Genomic DNA, 20,018 nt, shown 5'->3' with positions numbered 1-20,018 from the left:
GACAGCAAAATAAGCTATGTAACTAAGAAAGAACCACTTCTGCTGTTTTAGGTTGTAAGAGCAGGTAACAATACTGCTATATTGGTACCTCATCATTCTGTAACTGTGAATTGGCCAGGTAATATATACTGTCCTTTATGGATGAATCCAAGAATATTTTCTCAGATAACCTTTATAGCATGTCTTGAGACAGAGTCATAAGAAATCCTGGCCACAAAGCCAGTTTCTTTCCTGCTTAACAAACTTCGTACATCCATGGAATTTACTGTTGTTCTCTGCCACTAAGGCAGTCCTAACGTAGGAACACATGCAGAGATGATAAATTTGTGATTGTGTCTGGTAGAAGAGCTGAAACAGATGTGCAGAGTGAAGGACATCAAAGTTAAAACAATTACCATCTCAACAAATGGATAGTTCTTCCAGATACAGGCTTAGCATTTTTAAAAGACCTGGGAACCCATTATATCATACTGGCAAATCAGAGGTGGTATATTCAGATGTGAAGCATTTGTAAATCACTAAACCAAACCAAAACAAAGATGAGTGGCCATTAGTTGTTTTAAAAGATACTATCATTCAGCAGCAAATGTCGTGGCATACATTCAAATCATCTGGAGGAACAGTCATTTTTTCTCCTACCTTCCATCCTCTTCCCCAGCTGCCTCTCCAACATGGAAACATCTGCCATTGTTGTCTTGGCAAGGTTGAGAGTTGGGGCTAGCAAAAACCAGTCATCTACTGCCAGGAAATGTTGACAATGGGGAAAACAGTGAGTAAATCTGTGGAAATATCCAGGTATAGGGGTAGATGTAGCTGGGTACAGGGCGCAGGTATTTCTGGTTGGTATGTTTCATTCAGATGCTAGAATTAAAAACAGTTTCCAAAAAAAAATCACAACCACTTAATGTTCTGCTTTGCCTGTCACATACAGAGGAGATTTGAAAAGCATTTTTTGTTGTTAAGTGATTATTACATGGTTTACTATAAGGTTATTAAAATATATAGGGCCTGGATTTAATAAATTAATAAATAAATCATGGTACCTTTGACTTTGCATATAGGTATTTTTATATGAAATATAAATGGACCAAAACATAACTTTAAAAACATATTTTATTTTCCCTACCTGTAGCTTCATTGTCTTATCTTGAAAACCTCAATAACTGAAAAGACTTGTGCCTGAGATTATTTCAAAGAGTCCTTTGCCTGAGAATGGTATTTATTTGGCATTTTAGTAGCTTTTAAATTCTTGTGCTCCTGTTTAACAATCTTTAAGAAAATACAAACTACTTCTCTGTATTTCTGACAAATCATAAATTGCCTAGATAGAAAAATAGCATTATAATGTATTAATAGCTGATGGCTGTTCAATATCAGATCTAAAGACTCTGATTTTTCATCGTGTGCCCCTAGTGAAAATGCTGTTCTATGAAAATGACACCTCAGCATGCAAACTCATACTCCATTATGACTTCCCTGTCACAGACACACAGTTTACTGGTTCAAAAAAAAGGTGTTGTTATGTGCTGCGCTACTGGAATTGAATTAAATTATTAAACACAAGCTGCCAAAGAAATAATGGTGCCGCTGAATATTTCTGTGGCTTTGCTGGTGAGCCTCTGTGTTCTTTAATGTTTGGTTGCAATTACAAGAATTCTTCAAAAGGGATGACAGCAGTTTTGAGTTGCTGTCTCCAAGAATAAAGAATATGCTGTGTAGCAAGGGGAATAGTTAACTTTTGACTCTCATTTCTAAAAAAAAGATATAAATATAATTTAGTATGTGCATTTAGAAATTGTTCTTTTAATTTCTAGGGTTCTGAGGGTATATAGTGAAGTGTTTTTTTGTGTGTGTGACCATATGGAATAATACCATAGGGGCAGAGTTTCTTGACCTAAGTGGTCACACATTGGACTGAAGCAATCACTAGTTTGCCAATTGCATTTATCTTGCCAGTGCTTTCTTATATCAGACAGATTCCATGTGTGGAACATCCATGTGAGAATAGACTAGCATACTGTAGCTTTGTGTTCTAATTTCCCCACTTATGTATGCCTTACAGATAAGCCAAGATATTTGATACATTGATTAAATGGCATATTGAATTGTGTTGAACTCATGGACAAATAGATGAATAAAGATAGAATCTGTATCCCCACTTACCACTGTTCTGAACTTGAAATATTTTGTCCAAAGCAGGCTGTGTAGAGTCCTGAGGGACTAACTCAGGATACAAATTTAGCATGCACTTTAAACTTTGGTTGCTCTATCTTTCAAGCTGAATTTAAATCTCATTAATTTTTAGTGGAAGCACAATAGTTAAATATCTTGCAGATGTAGCTTGTGTATTTAAAATTCCTTAGAAGGTCTCCATTTAGGGTTTTTACTACATCAGCTTGATCTACTGTGCATGGCAATATGGCATATGCATTTCTCTCAGGATGTGCAACTTGATTTCATACTGTGGAAAAATCCAGAGCGTAAAATATTAGCATGAACAGTGTCAAGTGTCAATGCTAATTCTTTTACTACTGTGACATTATTTAAGGACAGCAATCATTCAACTATTTTTAATGATTGATATTAGGGCTTGAAAAATAGCTATGTGATCAGCTAAGACATGTCCTTGGAGAGGACAAAGTTCCAGAAAGTTCTAGAAAGATGACAGATATATATCTAATCATAGATTTCTCCTGCTTGTGCAAGATTACAGGGGACACAGCTGTTAACACCAGTGAATGAAATCAGAATGTAACATTTCAAAATTGTTGCATGTATGTTACAAAACAAACTTGCTAATATTCCTGATTACAGGCTAAAAGTATTTCCAAAGAAGTATGGGTTACCTTCATTCTTTAGCAGACCCACATATTTTAGCACTTAATGAAGATGTCTTGCAAGATGACAAAAACATATTTAATATTAATATTTGTGACTTCTAAAGAATTGAAGAGTTGAAGTCTTGTTTTTGAAGGAAAATTATTCAGGAGAAAAATATTCTAGGTTACATTGCCTATTTAAAAATCTATGCTAAATATAAATTTCTTGCAGAAAATGTAGAGTAAAAGAAAATTCCATACAACTGGTTTTCTCTTGGATTCAAATTTTTGAATCTTGAATGTAGGAATAGAACAACAAGACTCTTTTCAAATATTTTATGGAAAGACTATAATATAATCGGTGGAGGGATGCAGCAATAATATTTTACTTTATCACAGTATTTTCACTGTTGACAGCACTGTCACCTATATTATTTACGTTCTCAAAATACATTCAGAATGAAGGTATTTATCACAATTTAAAGTTCTAGAAGTAACAATTCATTTATTCAGTGAATGCTTTTGAGTGTCAAGTAAGAGCTCTTAAAAGCTACTGGGTTAGATGTTGGACATGAAAATACATTACACATTGTGTTAATGGAAAAAGACAAATATAATATTCTAGCTTCTACAAGGCGGGCAAACACAAGAGGTAGCAGGACAGCTAATCTGCCTACGGGAGTAAGGGCTTTGGTGCATGCAAAGAGGCTAAGGAGAGGCTAATTGTCAGTAGCAACCTGAAGAATGCTGGAGTCAGTGGGTCAGTGGGCAGGTGGGGGTGTGGCAGACTAGACAGGGAAGACAAAGTCCAGAGCTGTCAACAAAGATGACATGCTACGGACTACAGGAAAGTCACTGTGGCCAGACCACAGAGTTTGATTTGAGGTGAAACTGTGCTTGAAGCTGGGCTCAAACCATGCAAAATCTTGTGTGCTTTGCAAGGAGGTTAGATTTAATTCTGTAGGTAAGAGAGAGCATTGAATTTTGAACAGGAGAATAACATGCTCAGACTCGAATTTTCATTCTGGCACTGGACTGTAGAGTGGATGGGAGGAAAACAATCTTGAATAACTTTTGAATTCTGGCTTGGGTGGATTTTGGTGCCATTGCTGGTGAGGATGGTGAAAGAGTGAATGATATGGTGAGATCAATGTGAATGTGCTGAGATTGGCAGGAGGAAGAAAGGTAAGGTTTCTAGTGGTCATGTTTTAGTAAGAAGCTAGCGTGAAATGCTAATGAATGTAAAAATTAGCTAGTTATGAAAATCACCACAACTGGAGAAGTCATAGGCTACCAGTCATTTGGAGCTGGGGATCCCAACCATGAAGAGTAAGAGGAGTAAGTGTTAAGACTAGAGCCAGACTGCCTGGGTTCGAATCTTTACTTTCCTACTTACCAGCTCTATGACCGAAGGCAGCTCAATGACCTTGGGCAGATTACTCTCTGTGCCTCAGTTTCTTTAACTGTGAAATGGGGATAAGAATTGACCTTAAAGAGGATTAAATGAGTTCCTAAAACTTTCATATTTTATTCAAATGTAAAGCACTTGGGACATTATTACCATTATTATTATCTTTATTATTCCTCTCTCAAGCCTTCACACTGGGATGACTCTGTGGTCCATTGGACTACAGTGGTTCAGTTTTGTTCTAGTTGAAATGAGGAATTTGATAAGAGGTGGGATGTTCTTATCTCCAACTCAAAACTCTTTTATCTACTTTGTGAGAACATGGGTTAGCAGCCAGGCCAACTTGAGGAAAGCTTGTAGGTGGCTTTGGGAGTATAGAATCAGCTTGGTAGAGCCTATCTTACTTGAAGGACTGGAGTTACCTCACAGAATTGGCTAAAGAGAAAATGGAGGAGGTAGAGCAATGAGCTGTTCCAGCAGAGGCTGCTGGAGGCTGGGTAAATGGTGACACAGCTCTAGAATCCTGTGGTGAGAAATGGCCAGACTTTTGAGTGTCCCCAAGGCATTTCACCTTGATGACTCATCATTCTAGGCACACTTTCTGGGAATCTGAATTAAAATCGTGATTTAATATTTTGCTTATTCAAATTTAAGCTAACCTTCAAGATTCAGTTCAAATCTTCTTCCTCTATAAATCCTTCCTTGGGTACCCTAAACTAAAATAATCTCTCCCTTCTAATAAATATTTTCGTTGTGCAAAATATTGCAAAAATGGATAGAAAGAAACCTAGCATTTGTTAAAAGCCTGCTAGTTAAGCACAATTTAAGAATTTTGCATGTATAATTTTATTTAATTCCAACTGTGGGATAGTCTTAATAATAATTTCCCATTGCTTGTGAATTTCTTCATTGTTGTCTTCAGTTGTTTCTTGTACAGTTTATATTTTATTTACATAATGCATTTTTCATTTTTATTTATATACTTTCTGTGAGCTTATTCCTAGAGTATTACAATCATAGAGCAGGGAGCTTATGTTTTCTTTTTTAGAACTTAGTGTGGTGTGATGCTCTTTGATTTGCTCTAATAGGATCAGGGCTGTCATGCTGTACAACTCCAGAGGGTTTCCATTTACCTGGTGGTCTATGTGTATGTTGCTCCTGGCAGCTATGTAGTGTGCAGTGCATTTGCATTGATACTGGATAACATGCTGTTGGACCTATTAGTGAACTGAAAAGCTATGTTGGAAAAGGATTGGTGAGTTATTTATCTATTGGTTTGTTTCCCTGTGGAAGACTGAGCTCTTGGCAAGCAGGGCCTGGGTGATTCTGGTCCTGCCCTATCTTTCATAGCACTTAACACACGGCTTTGCTGCAATAATATCTATAAATGATATTTCTTTGAGAATAGGGCAAGGGGGCTGAGCCAAGGTGGCTTGGCCACCCTACCTGTGCTCTTTCTTTCTTCTGCTCTTAATAGTAGGATAAATGGCTTTCTTGCACTACAGAGTGAAAGAAATAACCCTAAACACATTTAAGAGAAGATGGATAGAAAATGAACTCCATGGACTGTTACAACTCGTTTGTCCCTCACATATTACAATATAAGACTAGGCAGGCCAGAGAGGTTAAATGATTTACCCAAGGTTACACAGCTTGCTGGCAGTGGAGCCTGGTCTAGTTTATAGGTCTGTGACTCCCAGTTCAGTGCTTTACCATTACACACTGTCAGAAAGAATATCACGAAATGATTTCTTTTAAAGGAAAGGAAATTCGCATTGGGTTTTACAGATTGTTTCCAAATAAATGTATTTTAGATTTCTGAAATTAACCTAACTATTGCTTATTTGACAAAAGCCCTCCAAACTCCTTTCTCCGAACACCCACAGATTTTTGGGTCTTTAGTTATGTATCAACATATGGAGATACATCTCTAAGCCTTTACATTTCTAATCAAAATTTATTCTCACATATAATGCTGAACTGATTTAGAACATTTGCCTTTGTTGAAACAAAAGCAATTTATTTCATTCACATCAATAAGATGTAATTGTACGTACAGTGAGCCGCACTCACCCGGGCTAATGAATATTCAACCAGTAGTGAGAGGAGGGCGCCCCTGGAATGATTACTAGGGTCCCTTTCTGATTTAGCATCGCACCCAAGAGTCAGGCAGGGACAACACAGCTTTCTCTTCCTAGCTCGATAGCTGGGCCCCGTGGCTCCGCCCACCCTGACGCAGGGGCCCGCCTGTCTGATTTGGGGACTCTGGCAAAAAGCCTGAGCCCATTGATTACAGATCGCTGTTAATAAAGAGCATTTGTAATGCAGCAGTGGCGAGGCGGTCTCCGCACGCCGGTTCATGATGGCCCTTCAGGCTCCACAATTAAGTCGTCCAGCAGGCATGCCCCCTGTTGCAGCTGCTCTGTCAATCTCATTTTGGAGCACAAATGATCTTAGACCCGGTGTTTGACATGGGGTTTTAACACCAAAGAAGGCAATTCTGCAACTTCAAATGAGCCTAATTGGCTGAGCGCTCGGGCTTTCACTCAAGCTGCTTCAGTCCATCAGAGTGAGATTTCCAGCTAATTGAACTGCTCAGAAGGAAAAGGACCACGAGGAATCAAGAGGTGCCAAACCATTGGAGAGGGTGGTATATATTTTTTTCATGATAGCAAACTTAAAAATACATTCCTCCTCCTTAATCAGCCACCCGTCAGCATAAAAAAGGTAGTTATCACTGCAGATGCTCACAAAGTTATGAACTAAAATTGAGTTGTTGCTGTTAAGAGTGTAAATGTACGTGTGTTGCTGATAAAGGACATTTCAAAACACTTGGTCTGTACAGCATTTTTCTGATCACTCTCAAGGCTACCCTAAATAAAATCATGCAAATCTTAGCTGTGTGCAGAGGACGGAGGAAACTAATTAAAAGTGCCTCAGTTAGAGTCAATGTGTGCCCATCCATCACCACTTTCTGTCTTGATTCCTCTGTTAAATGGGGATCATACGGGGAGAGATGTAATATCTATATCTGTAGCTTTATCTATACCTGTATCCATATTCATATCTATGTAGCTGATATAGCCATATCAATATCTATGTATATTTCATCAGTAACCCAGAATAAATATTATGCTGTGGACAATGACAATTTATATCGCAATAATAAGAGTATGATGACTAATCATTTGTACAACTCTTTGTGAAATATTGGTATAGTAACATGTTAGGTAGGATCTTGGAACCAAGGGAATTGATTTAATGTAAGTTTTTCCAAACTGAAGCGTTTCTTAAAAATGATTAAATAATAACTTTTTAGGGGGAGCTGAGTTCAACACACATATGTCTAATTTACACAAATCTGGTTTTACATAAGTCAGTGCTAGTTGAAAATAATTAGGAGGAGTTATGAAGAAGACACATAAAAAGATTTAGGATAGGCTCAATTTTATATAGATATGTTACTTCAAATATTAAAAGAGAGGATCCAGGAAATATTTTACACGTATTTTAAGATATGCAGGCAGTGAGTGAAATACGCTTAGCATCAGCCAATTTCCAGCCTGGTAGTATGTAGTATACACTTTATGGTGCCCAAGTCTAGGGTCTAAGGAAGAATACCTATGTTCAGGCTCAGTATTTTAAGTCTTTAGAGTTGTTCAATTGAGTTCCACCTCTGCTTTACTTTGTCACCTTTGGTAAGCCATTCAGGTCTCTTTGGCCTCAACTTTTTCATTTTAAAAAACAGCAGGACCAAGTATGCTCTACCAGCATTATCCTGAGGCTGCCTGATGAAAAGGGTGAAATGGTGAAATGGTTTCTTCCCATTTAATCTTTTTACTGGGGGGACCTTTAAGATTTTATACCCTGTATATAGTAACATTTCTATTCAAAACCCAAAAGAGATTATATCCTCTTCAATTCCCCACTCAAGGCAGATTTAGCAAATAATCCTGTTTCAGAATTTGTCTAATTGAGATGAGTGAGTTTTGGAATCAGCATTGTGATACCTGCATGCTTAGAGTTCCAGACCAATGTGGAATGATGTTTTGCTGAAACAAGGTAACTCTCTAAAGGCTGAGCTGGCAGTAAAAAACCCAAACTTTTCTTAAATTTAATCTTTATTTTTATTAAAGTAATAAATGTACATAGCTAAAAGGTCAGATAGCACTTAAAAGCTTGCACTAACGGTTACAACCTCTACCCATCCCCACTCTTCCCTAATTCCTGCTTTTCACAGGCGACCACTTGCTATTCTTGGAGCTTCTTCAGCATAATCACCTCTAATTTCTAAGTACAATCCTGCCTCAGCATCCATGTGGAATTGGTTTCAGGGCCTCAATTCGATATGGCCCAAACTCAGTATGGACACAAAAATCTGAATGCTCAAGTCCCTTGTATAAAGTGGTGTAGCATTTGCATATAACCCATGTACATCCTCCCTTATATAGTACTTTAAATCGCCTCTAGATTACAGATACTATCTTATGCAATATAAATAGGGGTTATAATGCATTGTATGGGGAATAATGATTTTAAAAAGTCTATATATGTTCAGTATAGACACAACCATTGTAGGCCTATCTACATTTTCCACCTGCAGTTGGTTGAATCTGCAGATATGTAGGGGAAATTATAATATTGTCTAGTATTTCTTGATCCATCCATTTTAGACACAATCTATTATTAATTTCTTGTTATGGAAGATGAGAAATTATTTTATGCCTCTCTTAACTTTCCTATCTCAACCTTCCATCCTCCTAGTATATCTAATTTTTTTTGTTAAATCAATAATGTACATTTTGATAACTATGCAAATCCATTCATATAATGTGGCATAATTATTTTTGCTCTCTTGAACACCATTTTATTTTCCTTGGAGTCAAAATTGACCTCATTTCCCCCTTCATTTATTTATTTGTTTGTTTGTAATGGGTTTATTGAGATATAACACAAAGTTCCTGTGGTTGAAGTGTACAATTTAATGTTTTTTAGTATATTTATAGCGTTTCGCAACCATCACCCTGAACTAATTTTTGAACATTTTTACCACTCTGAAAAGAAACCTAGAACTCATTAACAGTCACTATCCCCTTCCCTTTTCCAACCACTCTGGTTGTAGGCAAACACTAATTTCTATTTTATCCCTATAGATTTATCTATTCTGGACATTTCATATAAAATGGAATCATATGATGTGTAGCTTTCTGTGTCTGGCTACTTTCACTTAGTATAATGTTTTCAAGGTTCATCCAAGTACCATGTATCAGTATTTCATTCCTTTTAATTGAAAAATAATATTCCATTTTATGGATATACATAGATTTTCATTCATCAGCTGATGGACATTTGGGCTGTTTACACTTTGACAATTATGAACGATGCTGCCATGAACATTTATGTATCCTCCATTTATTTTCACTTGTAAAGTTTCCTTTTTCTCCATCCTTATTTTTTTCTATATGTGCTTTCATATCTGATATATGACTATTACTGTTTTTTTTTCTACACTGTTCAAATGTATCAGATAAAATTTCCCTTTTCTTCTGGAAATCTTTCATGTGGGCCTTCTTTTACCTTCTCTAATCTGCACGGTTACCCTGAAATCTGCTATATAGCTTTCTTACTGGAACATTCTTACAACGAACTCTATGCCACAGCCCCTATTTCTTGGATCCTGTGTCAATTTCTTTCTCAGTTGACCCCCCCCCCACAACTACCCCGGCCCCTTCCCCCTATAGCTGAAGCTGTGTGGAGCATGTGAAGGCACCTGGTCCAACTGCTGTGTATATACACATGCTTTCAATTGACTTCTCTTCATCCCCCTCCAGTCCCTCAGCCTCCTGGGATTCCCAGGTGAATTGGCTCACTTCTCATTGGCAACCCCTCTGTTCTGCTTTCATCTCCCAAATATGTATACAGATGTCTCCTCTTTAGTTCTCTTTGTCCTTGAGATATTATATTTCCCTTGTCCCTTCACTATCACTGTGAAATGGTCTTTGGAAAATGAGGAGGTAAATGTGTGGAATGGATGTCTGAATGGGGGCTCAGACTTGATTTTAATGATTTAGTGTGGTTCTTCCAAAACCACTCTTTTTCACTCATAGGCTTACTGACAGCTGGACAGTGTCAACCCTATCTCCTCTCCTTGGGATTAGAATTTTAATTTTTTTAAAAATAATTGTTAATGTTTATTTTATGTTGCCTATTTGTGCTTGTAAAGCCTAAATATTCTTAAAAATTATGAAAGCAAAAAATAAACTATCTATGGCTCAAAAATGGGTAGATATGGAGCAATCCTAAGAGGTACTGAAAGCATTTAGAATGGAAGGGAGCTTAAGGGAACAAGTCCTAACTCCACCCCTCAGGAATGAGAATAGGTTCAGTGAGGTCACCTGACATTCTCTGGGTCCCACAGGTAATAGGTGACACAGTCTCAAGGAGAATCCAGGTCTCCTGACTCACTCCAGTGAACCTCCTCTCCTGTCCACTGCCTCCCATATTGTCCCTTGCCTTTGCTGTGCCTCTCCTATTCCTGACAATCTGCTGGTAAGGACCTCAGAGAGGAATCCTGCAACCTCTGTAGGAACACATTCCAGCACCTAGTGATCCCGTGAAAATTCTTTTATATATAAAATATAACGAACCTCTCTTTGCTCACAGTTAAAGCTTTTTTTTTTTTTTTTCTACCATGTTTTCTTAGTAGGGATGTAGAGTCTCTGGTACAATTAGTTTTGATGATCATCAAGTCTTTCCTCATTTTCTGTCTCTTCATGATTAAAAATGAGGTAAATAATACCCAGCCCTCAAGGTTGTGAAGATTAAATAAAGTAACACGTGAGAGTGGCTACTATAAAATCTGGCACCCTATAAATGCTAGAGTTCATGCTTTATTTTCCTTTAAAGTAAAGCTGTCATATGAAACTTTACATTGATATAAGGCAGGTATATGATATATCTAGGGCCATTATTTGCTTACCATAGAAAATGTTATGGAATTCCTTTGAATAAACTTTGACTTACGAACATTTTGTCAGTAAGCTTCCAAGTAAAGTTCACTCATAAGAATCTGGTTAGTACTGGATATGAGAGGTGAATTTCAATGAGGTGTTTCTGTGGGTGTGTTCAATTCTGTTTCTCAGCCCCCCTGCACTGAGTCATGCCCTGCATTGCCATGCTGATTGCGGTATTTCCCATCAGCATAAATTGTTGTATCAACCAATTGCCTCTGTTTGGTATTTTGTTTTTCCAAGGAAGCCCATGTTTAGGAAAATTGTGTTCTAAGATTGTTATCTCTTCTTTATTCTTAAATAACTTGTTCTTGATTTTGGGGAATTCTTTCGTAGTTTTTTTTCCCCCTTTGGGGATGTATGCTTAAATAATGATGCTGTGCCAATTTGGAGATCCATAAAGCTAAAAAGAGCCATAGATATCAATTAGCCTTTATCTCACAGATGAGAAAACTGATACTCAGAGAAGGGGAGTAACTTGCCCAAAGTCCCACAGCTAATTTACAGCCCAGTGCTTCTGACCTCTAGTCTTGCCCCCTATCTTGACTGCATCCTGCTGAGCTGTACTCCATTTGTTCCAAACTATTATTCTTGCATATCTGAGTCATTTAAAATTCTGTCTTCAAGACTCATTTAGATAAGTAACATATTTAAATTTTAAAATAAAAACATCTATTTAAAAGTACAAAATGTATCGTGAATCTCTAAATCATTTATTTCCCTGTCCAATGTTTTATTTTGAAGAATCTCAAACCTACAGAAAAGTTGAAAGAATAGTACAGTGAATACTGTATTACCCTTTATTAGGATTAATTGTTGTTTTTGCCACATGTCTGTATACAATATATAAAGTGTGTGTATGTGTGTGTGCATGCATGCACATCCAAGTACTTAGCATGCATGTCCTAAGAACAAGCATATTGTCTTACATAATCACAATATCATTATTACATCTAAATAATTTAACATTGATAGAACAACATTATCTAATAACAAGTCCTTTTCAAAAGTATCCAGTTGTCCCAAATAAGCTCTTTATAGCTATGTGCTGTGTTCAGTTTTTGTCATCATTGGCTATTAATGTGTAACAAATAAACTCCACACTTGATGGCTTAAAGCTATAACTATTTATTTATTTATTTACTTACTTATTTCTTACATTTCTGTGGGCTGACAGGGGTAGTTCTTCTTGAGGTAGTATCAGCTGGGGTCACTCATTTAACTACATGCAGCTGGCAGCTGGAAAGTTCAAGGACTCTCCAGCCAAGTCCCTTGGCTGTGGACTGGTATCACTCCTTAGCCTGTTAGGAACCAGGCTACACAGCAGGAGGTGAGCAGCAGGTGAGCAAGCACTACCGCCTTAGCTCCACCTCCTGTCAGATCAGCTAGAGGCATTAGATTCTCACAGGAGCATGAAACCTGTTGTGAACTGCATGCAAGGGATCTAAGCATTGCGCTCCTTATGAGAATCTAATGCCTGATGATCTGAGGTGGAACAGTTTCATCCTGAAACCATGCCCCAGCCCCATGGAAAAATTGTCTCCCTTGAAACCGGTCTCTTGTGCCAAAAAGGTTGGGGACCACTGTCCTAAGGGCTTATCTGAAAATCAGGTCCATTGCCTTGTATTGGTCATAGCAGGTCAAAAAGCCAGCACAGGTTCAAGGAGGCACATAGACTCATCTCTTGATAAGAACAGAGTGCATTTATAGGGAGGAGAGGGGAGGGGTTACTGGCAACCATCCTTGGAGACTACCTACCACATCTTTTCTTTTGTAATGTCTTTTGGGACATTGACATTTTTGAAGAGCTCATGCCAGTTGTCCAGTAGAATTTTTACAATCTAGATTTGTCTACTTCCTCATTATTAGATTCAAATTAAATAATCTTGGCAAGGACCTCACCTAGATAATGTGTGCTTAGGAGGCATAAAATGTCAGTTTGTGCCATCACTAGTGGTGCTAAGTATTTTCACTTGGCTAAGGTGTGTCTGTCCACATTGTAAATGTAGTTTTCCCTCTGTAATCAGTAAGATGTGGGGTGATTTTTTTGTGTGACTTTCCCAGCAAACTTGCACCCAATTGTTTTAGCATCCAGCAGTTATCCTTGCCTGAACCAGTGGTAGTTATACATTGGTGATTTAAAATCATTTCTTCTAATTTATTAGTTGGCATTCTTCTGCTTGTTCTCACATACTTCCCCATTCCCTTATTTTTTCATTGTTATTATCACTATAAACTATGGATTTTTAAAAGTGTAATATGTTAGAATCCATTAATATCATTATTATGTGTGGTGCTGAAATTGTCCCAAATTTGGCCAGTGAGCTCCCTTCAACCTGGCTTCTGTAAATTTTTGACATGTTCCTATCAGTCTTCAGAAATGTTCTTGCTTATGACACAAAGCAATATTCCAAGAAATGAACATGGTTTTTGTTCTATTATCTGTGTCATTCATAGAAGTTTTTCAATAAACTGGATTATTTCTAAACTTTTGAGAAAAATTACTATTATTTCTCCCCAAAATGCTATTAACTCAGTTATATGTCTCTTTGAAATTTTTAAATAATGTCTGTATTAATAAACCATTCTGGTTTTCCTGGGCTAATGGGCTTCCTGGAATGCAGGATCTTCAGCTTCAAAACCAGGCAAGTCCTGGGAAAACTGAGATGAGTAAGTTACCCCCATGTGAATCAAATCTTTCATTTTAAAATAGAAAGTGACTCTAATTTCATTATATTTTTCAAAGTTCTGTTGCATGCACTTAAGTTAATTTTTAAAATCTTCAGGTAATTAGATTACACAATTGTGTACAATATACAATGTACAGTCAAGCATAGCTTAACAATGTGGGTATGTTTTGAGAAATGCCTCCTTAGGTGTTTTGCCATACGAACCTTATAGTGTACCTTATAGGGTACCTACACAAACCTAGATGCTATAGCGTACTACACGCTTAGGCTATAGCGTATAGACTATTGCTCCTAGGCTACAAACCTGCACAGCATGTGACTGTACTGAATACTGTAGAAAATTGTGACACCATGGTAAGTATTTGTGTATCTAAACATACAAAATGTAAATTAAAATGTAATATAAAAGATAAAAAATGTTACACCTGTATAGGGCACTTACCATGAATGGAGCTTGCAGGACTGGAAATTGCTCTGAGTGAGTCAGTGAGTGAGTGCTGAGTGAACATGAAGGCATAGGACCATACTCTACATTACTGTAGACTTTATAAACACTGTACAATCAGGCTATACTAAATTTATTTAAAATGTTATTTCTTCAATAATAATTAACCTGAGCTTACTGTAACAATTTTTCTTTACAAATGTTTTAAATTTTTTTAACTTTTTGACTCCTATAATACTTAGCTTAAAACCCAAACACATTTCAGCTGTACACAAATATTTTTTTCTTTATATCCTATAAAAAGCTTTATATTTTATAAGCTTTTTTCTATTTTTAATAAAACACACATATTAGCCTAGGCCTACACAGGGTCAAGATCATTAATATCACTGTCTTCTACCTCCACATCTTGTCCCACTGGAAGGTCGTCAGGGTTAACTAACACACATAGAGCTGTCATCTCCTATGATAAGGAAGCCTTCTTCTGGAATATCTCCTGAAGGACCAGCCTGAGGCTGTTTTACAGTTCATTCCTGTTTTTTTTCCAAGTAGAAGGAGTACACTTTTAAATAATGACAAATGTATAATATAGTAAATACATAAATTAGTAACATAGTTGTTTATTATTATGATCAAGTATTATGTACTACACAAAATTGTATGTGCTAGACTTTTATATGACTATCAGGGCAGTAGATTTGTTTACACCAGCATCCTCTAGTGAGTTACACTCACAAGTGTGCTACCATGTTATAATGGCTATGAGGTCACTAAGAGATAGGAATTTTTCAGCTCCATTATAATCTTTTTTTTTATTATTATACTTTAAGTTCTAGGGTCCATGTGCACAACGTGCAGCTTTGTTATATACGAATACATGTGCCATGCTGGTGTGCTGCACCCATTAACTCGTCATTTACATTAGGTATTTCTCCTAATGCTATCCCTCTCCCCTCCCGCTACTCCACAGCAGGTCCTGGTGTGTGATGTTCCCCACTCTGTGTCCAGGTGTTCTCATTGTTCAATTCCCACCTATGAGTGAGAACATGCGGTGTTTGGTTTTCTGTCCTTGCGATAGTGTGCTCGGAATGATGGTTTTCAGCTTCATCCATTTCCCTACAAAGGACGTGAACTCATCCTTTTTTAAGCTCCATTGTAATCTTAAGGGACTACTACTGTATACACGGTCTATCGTTGACTAAAATGTTATTATGCAGTATATGACTGTACTTTTGTTTAAGATCTTATGACTAATTCAAATTAAAAGAAAAATGAAATAATTAAAAGAAAATAACATTTAAAACTTTTTTTAACTAGAAAAATAAGGTGGATTTGTTACCGGCTGCCCCTGCAAGTCCTCAAGAGCCCATTTAACCGGGGAGTATTTGTGGTGTGTTATGGTGAAGATTTAATTATTAGAGTACTATACATTCATATTGTAGTTTTTGCAGAGCTTTTCCAGGATTTCTCGTTTATTTTTACATCAAGATTTCAGTGTAGGTAGGATACTGACTTGTTATTACTGCTGAGAAATTGAGATTCAGAGATTCAGAGTTACTTAAGATATCAGAAATTAGAGGTAAAAGCTGGGATGAGCACCCAGTTTTCTGTTTACTGTTTTGTTTTTTAAATAACAAGAAAAAAACTGAATTTAAAAAACAGACAAACACGTGTGTTTATACATCTCCCCCACCCCACTCCAGAGCCTAAAAAATGGTGAGGATGGCTTCAGAATCCCAGAATTATGATTTTAAAAAATAAATGTATGGAAAAAAATTCCACAAATTTGACCAGAATGAATTTCTCTGAGTTTTCAGACGCTTTCCTTTTGCTTAAGAACCGACATTCACAATCTGATAACTGTGGACAGGTTAGTGCCTCTATCTCCATCTCTTTGGTACCTTCACCTAGAAAGGACCTAGGCCCTGTGCAGCAGTCGCCTTAAAAGCTCACTTCAAATTCATTATATGGAAGTCAGACAAGCTTGCATGTCAGGGTAACAGGTAGGCCCATGAGTGCTAACCTCATGTCTCTGTTCTGGGAAGATACTGCGGCTGATGACAGACTTTATCTTTCCAGTGGGTCAAGTGTAAAATAGCTAAGAGCCTTCTTGCAAATAGCCCAAGTTCCAATACTTCGACTTCTCAGAGGAGACAATTAAAAGTGGAGATAAATGCTCATAAAATTTCTCCCCCCCAAAATAAGGAAATTCTTTTGCAGGAAAAGGAAGTTTAAAATTACATGGACCCTTTCAATACCATACTTTTGGGGGAATGAACAAGGTTAATGTTGGTGGTGAACCATGGTTACAAGAGCTAGAGTCACCCTGTCAGGCTGGAGTGTACTACCTCGTGGCTACCTTGCTTGGCTAATTTTTTGCAGAGACGAGGCCTCGTTTTTTATATCTGGACTAGTATTGAACTCCTGGCCACAAACAAATATCCCAACTTGGCCTCCCAAAGTGCTGGGATTGAAGACATGAGTCACTGGGTCCTATTTTTTTTTTATAGCACTTATTACTTTCTTGCATATTTATAATTCACTTTTCTTAAGTTTATTTTTTTCTTCTTGTTTTTGCACTAGAATGTAAATTCATGAAGGCAAGGATTTATGTCCATTTTTTTCTCTGATGCAACCTAAGCCCTTCAGTAAAAACTGTTAATTGAATTTCTATGAGAATGTGTCTATATATGACTAAAGTAGTGCCTAATATAAAAAAAAAAATTTTTAATTTTGGCTAGTATTTCTTTCTTTCTTTTTTTCCTTTCTTTTTTTTTTTTTTTTCTTTTGAGAGATAGGGTCTTGCTCAGAAAGAGCCCAGGCTGGAGTGTAGTAGTACAATCATAGCTCACTGTAACCTCAAACTCCTGGGCTTAAGCAATTATCCCACCTCAGCTTCCCTAGTGGCTAGGATTACAGGCACATCCAACTATGCCTGGTTAATTTATTTTTATTTTTGTAGAGATGGGGGGGTCTTGCTATGTTGCCCAGACTGGTCTCCAACAACTGGACTTCAAGTGATCTTCCTGGCTAGGCCTCCCAAGTTGCTGGGTTTAAAGGTCTGAGCCACCACACCCAGTCTTTGATTGGTCTTTCTTATGATGAAAGTAACATATGCTAATAGTAACAAAATCAAACAAAACAGAAGTGTGTAAAACAAAAGAACATCTGCCTGCTGCTCTCACTCATATCCCTGGAGATAATCACTAGAAATAGTTTGATATATCTTCTTCCTGATATTTCTCTGATTATGCAAATGTATGTATTCCACTTAATGTAGCTTGTTCATCTTTCCAAGTCAGTACATTGGTTTTTCTTTTTAATAAATGTATATATTTATTCTGGTTACTATAGTTTGTCGATGGACATTTATGCCACTTTAAATATTTTTCTCTTGCAAACAATGATACAATGAATAGCTTGTATGTAGGAATGTGGCCATCCCTGTGGGTATTTCCATAGGTAGATTAGAATTCTTCAAAGACATGTACATTCAAGATTTTAAAATAGTCTGCCAACATGCCTCCAAAAAGGTTGCACTCATTTCCACAAACTTTAACATTGCCTGACCTTGCCTCTTTCTCCATCCCCTCGTAAGCACTAAATGTTTTGCTCTTTGCCAATTTTATAAGAAAATAGATTTTCTCTCAGCATTCTCTGATTGGTAGTAAAATTAAGTGACTTTATGTGTAATTAGTATTTATGGGTATTTATTCTATAAACTGTTGATCAAGTTGTTCCCATTTTTTCTGATGGGTTATTTTCTTTTCCTTGAGTTTTTACAGGTTAGATAGTATCCCTTTACTGATTAAATGCATTATAAAATTTTTCAGTCTGTCATTTATCTTTTCACTTGTTTACATTACCTTTCACTATACAGCAGCTTAAAATATTTACATTATTAAATCTGTCAATCTTTTTCCTTATGATTTCTAGGATTTGGATCTTTCTCACCCCCAAACAGTATAGAAGACTTCTATGTTTTATCTTTTAGAACATCCTTAGATTTATTTTTGTTTGGCAATTTAACTAGAATTTATTTTGTGTATCTTTTGAAGTATGGATCTAAATTGATTTATTCTTAATAAATAACCATAATTTTACCTTAAATAATTTACATAAATCAAGCTCATTCCTACATTTTAAAATGCCAACTTTATAAGTTCACTTAATATTCATGGATGTTCTTCTGGACTCTCCATACTGCTCCATTGATATATTTGTCTTTTTTGCACCAGCACCACACTATTCTAATTACTGCAAGTTTATAGTATATTTTGATATCAAGTGGAGCAAGACCAGAACAAAAAATTTTTAAAATATTTTTATTTTTCTTTCTTCTTACATTGCCCTTTCCCAACCTAAATGCACTCTCTCCAGTTTGGTATGACTGTACTGATTTTTGTGTTTATCTTGGCTTTTCAAGATCTCATACTTTACATTCCTCTGCACTGTAGCCGTTTTCCTCTTCCTTTCAGGCTGGATCCATTTGGTACAAGTAGTGTTGTTATCAAGATTCAGAAGAATTTAAACTTCATCTTTGCATGTCAAGTGAGTTAGACTTTGAATAATTAATTGACTACAGACACCTTTGGGTAGTGTGATAATTTCCAACTCATTTGGCTGAAAAGTAAAAGCTCCTGAATTTCATTCCACTTCATTCTCAAAAAATTATCCCATTTTGGCTTACCCACTTGGATATGCCAAAATTCATAATTTTAGAAAAGAAAAGCAATGGATTACGTGATAGCTTTTCCATTCATTTTAGCTGTTTCAATGGACTGCTTAGTATACCCATACAATAATTTTGGCCTGGTAAGAGCAGTGATATGTTAGTGAAGAATAAGAATTAAAATTTCAATTTGTAATGCTATCATTTTTCTTAATGATAATAAAAAATATTATATTTGCAATGTATTTTAGATTTCCCTTCAAAATGGGATCTCATTTCACATAGGATGGATGTGTGCCTGGGTATAGGTATGTTAAGTGAATGATATCTTAGGGACATTGCATACCGATTAAAATTAAATTTAACAGTGAAATATTAGAAGAAAATAATTTTTATTCTATTTCCAAACTGAAAATGGAGTTTTGATTTCTGAATTTGAGGGAAATAACATGATGGCTTTGGCTATAATTATTTCATACAATGTTTTAGATATAACATAGAATGTCTCTCCTCCCCCACCCCATATTGACTGCTGCTTCCCTAGCAGTGGGTTGAATGTGGAGTCTAGGCTCCCCTGCTGTTGAACATAACAAACATGCTGACCATGAGATTCCAGATGTTTCTACTTCTTTTTGTTTAAGACTATTGGACCTCCCAGGAGCAAATGTCAGCAATGTTGAGTGGTAGACCCTGTCCCCTTCATATTAGGAACAAAAGTTTTCACCTTGAAGCATTGCCAAAAATTTAAACCTGGGTCCCTCAAAGAAGTAGGTCTCACAGACCCAGAGCATCAACTTGCATTGCCAGTGATATCAGTCAGAAAGGGAACTGTCTAAATTGCAACATTACAAGTACATTTAGAAAGCGTATGCTAAGTTGAAAGACAGCTGTACTCAGTTGATGCTGTAAATGGGCCACATGAATTTTTATACTGGGCTCTGATGGATGAACACACAGGGAGACTTTTAGTTGCG

This window comes from Pongo pygmaeus, chromosome 5, assembly GCF_028885625.2.
Source record: "Pongo pygmaeus isolate AG05252 chromosome 5, NHGRI_mPonPyg2-v2.0_pri, whole genome shotgun sequence".
Lineage (NCBI taxonomy): Eukaryota > Metazoa > Chordata > Mammalia > Primates > Hominidae > Pongo > Pongo pygmaeus.
The sequence above is the reverse complement of the archived record's forward strand: the minus strand, read 5'-3'. Positions refer to the sequence as shown.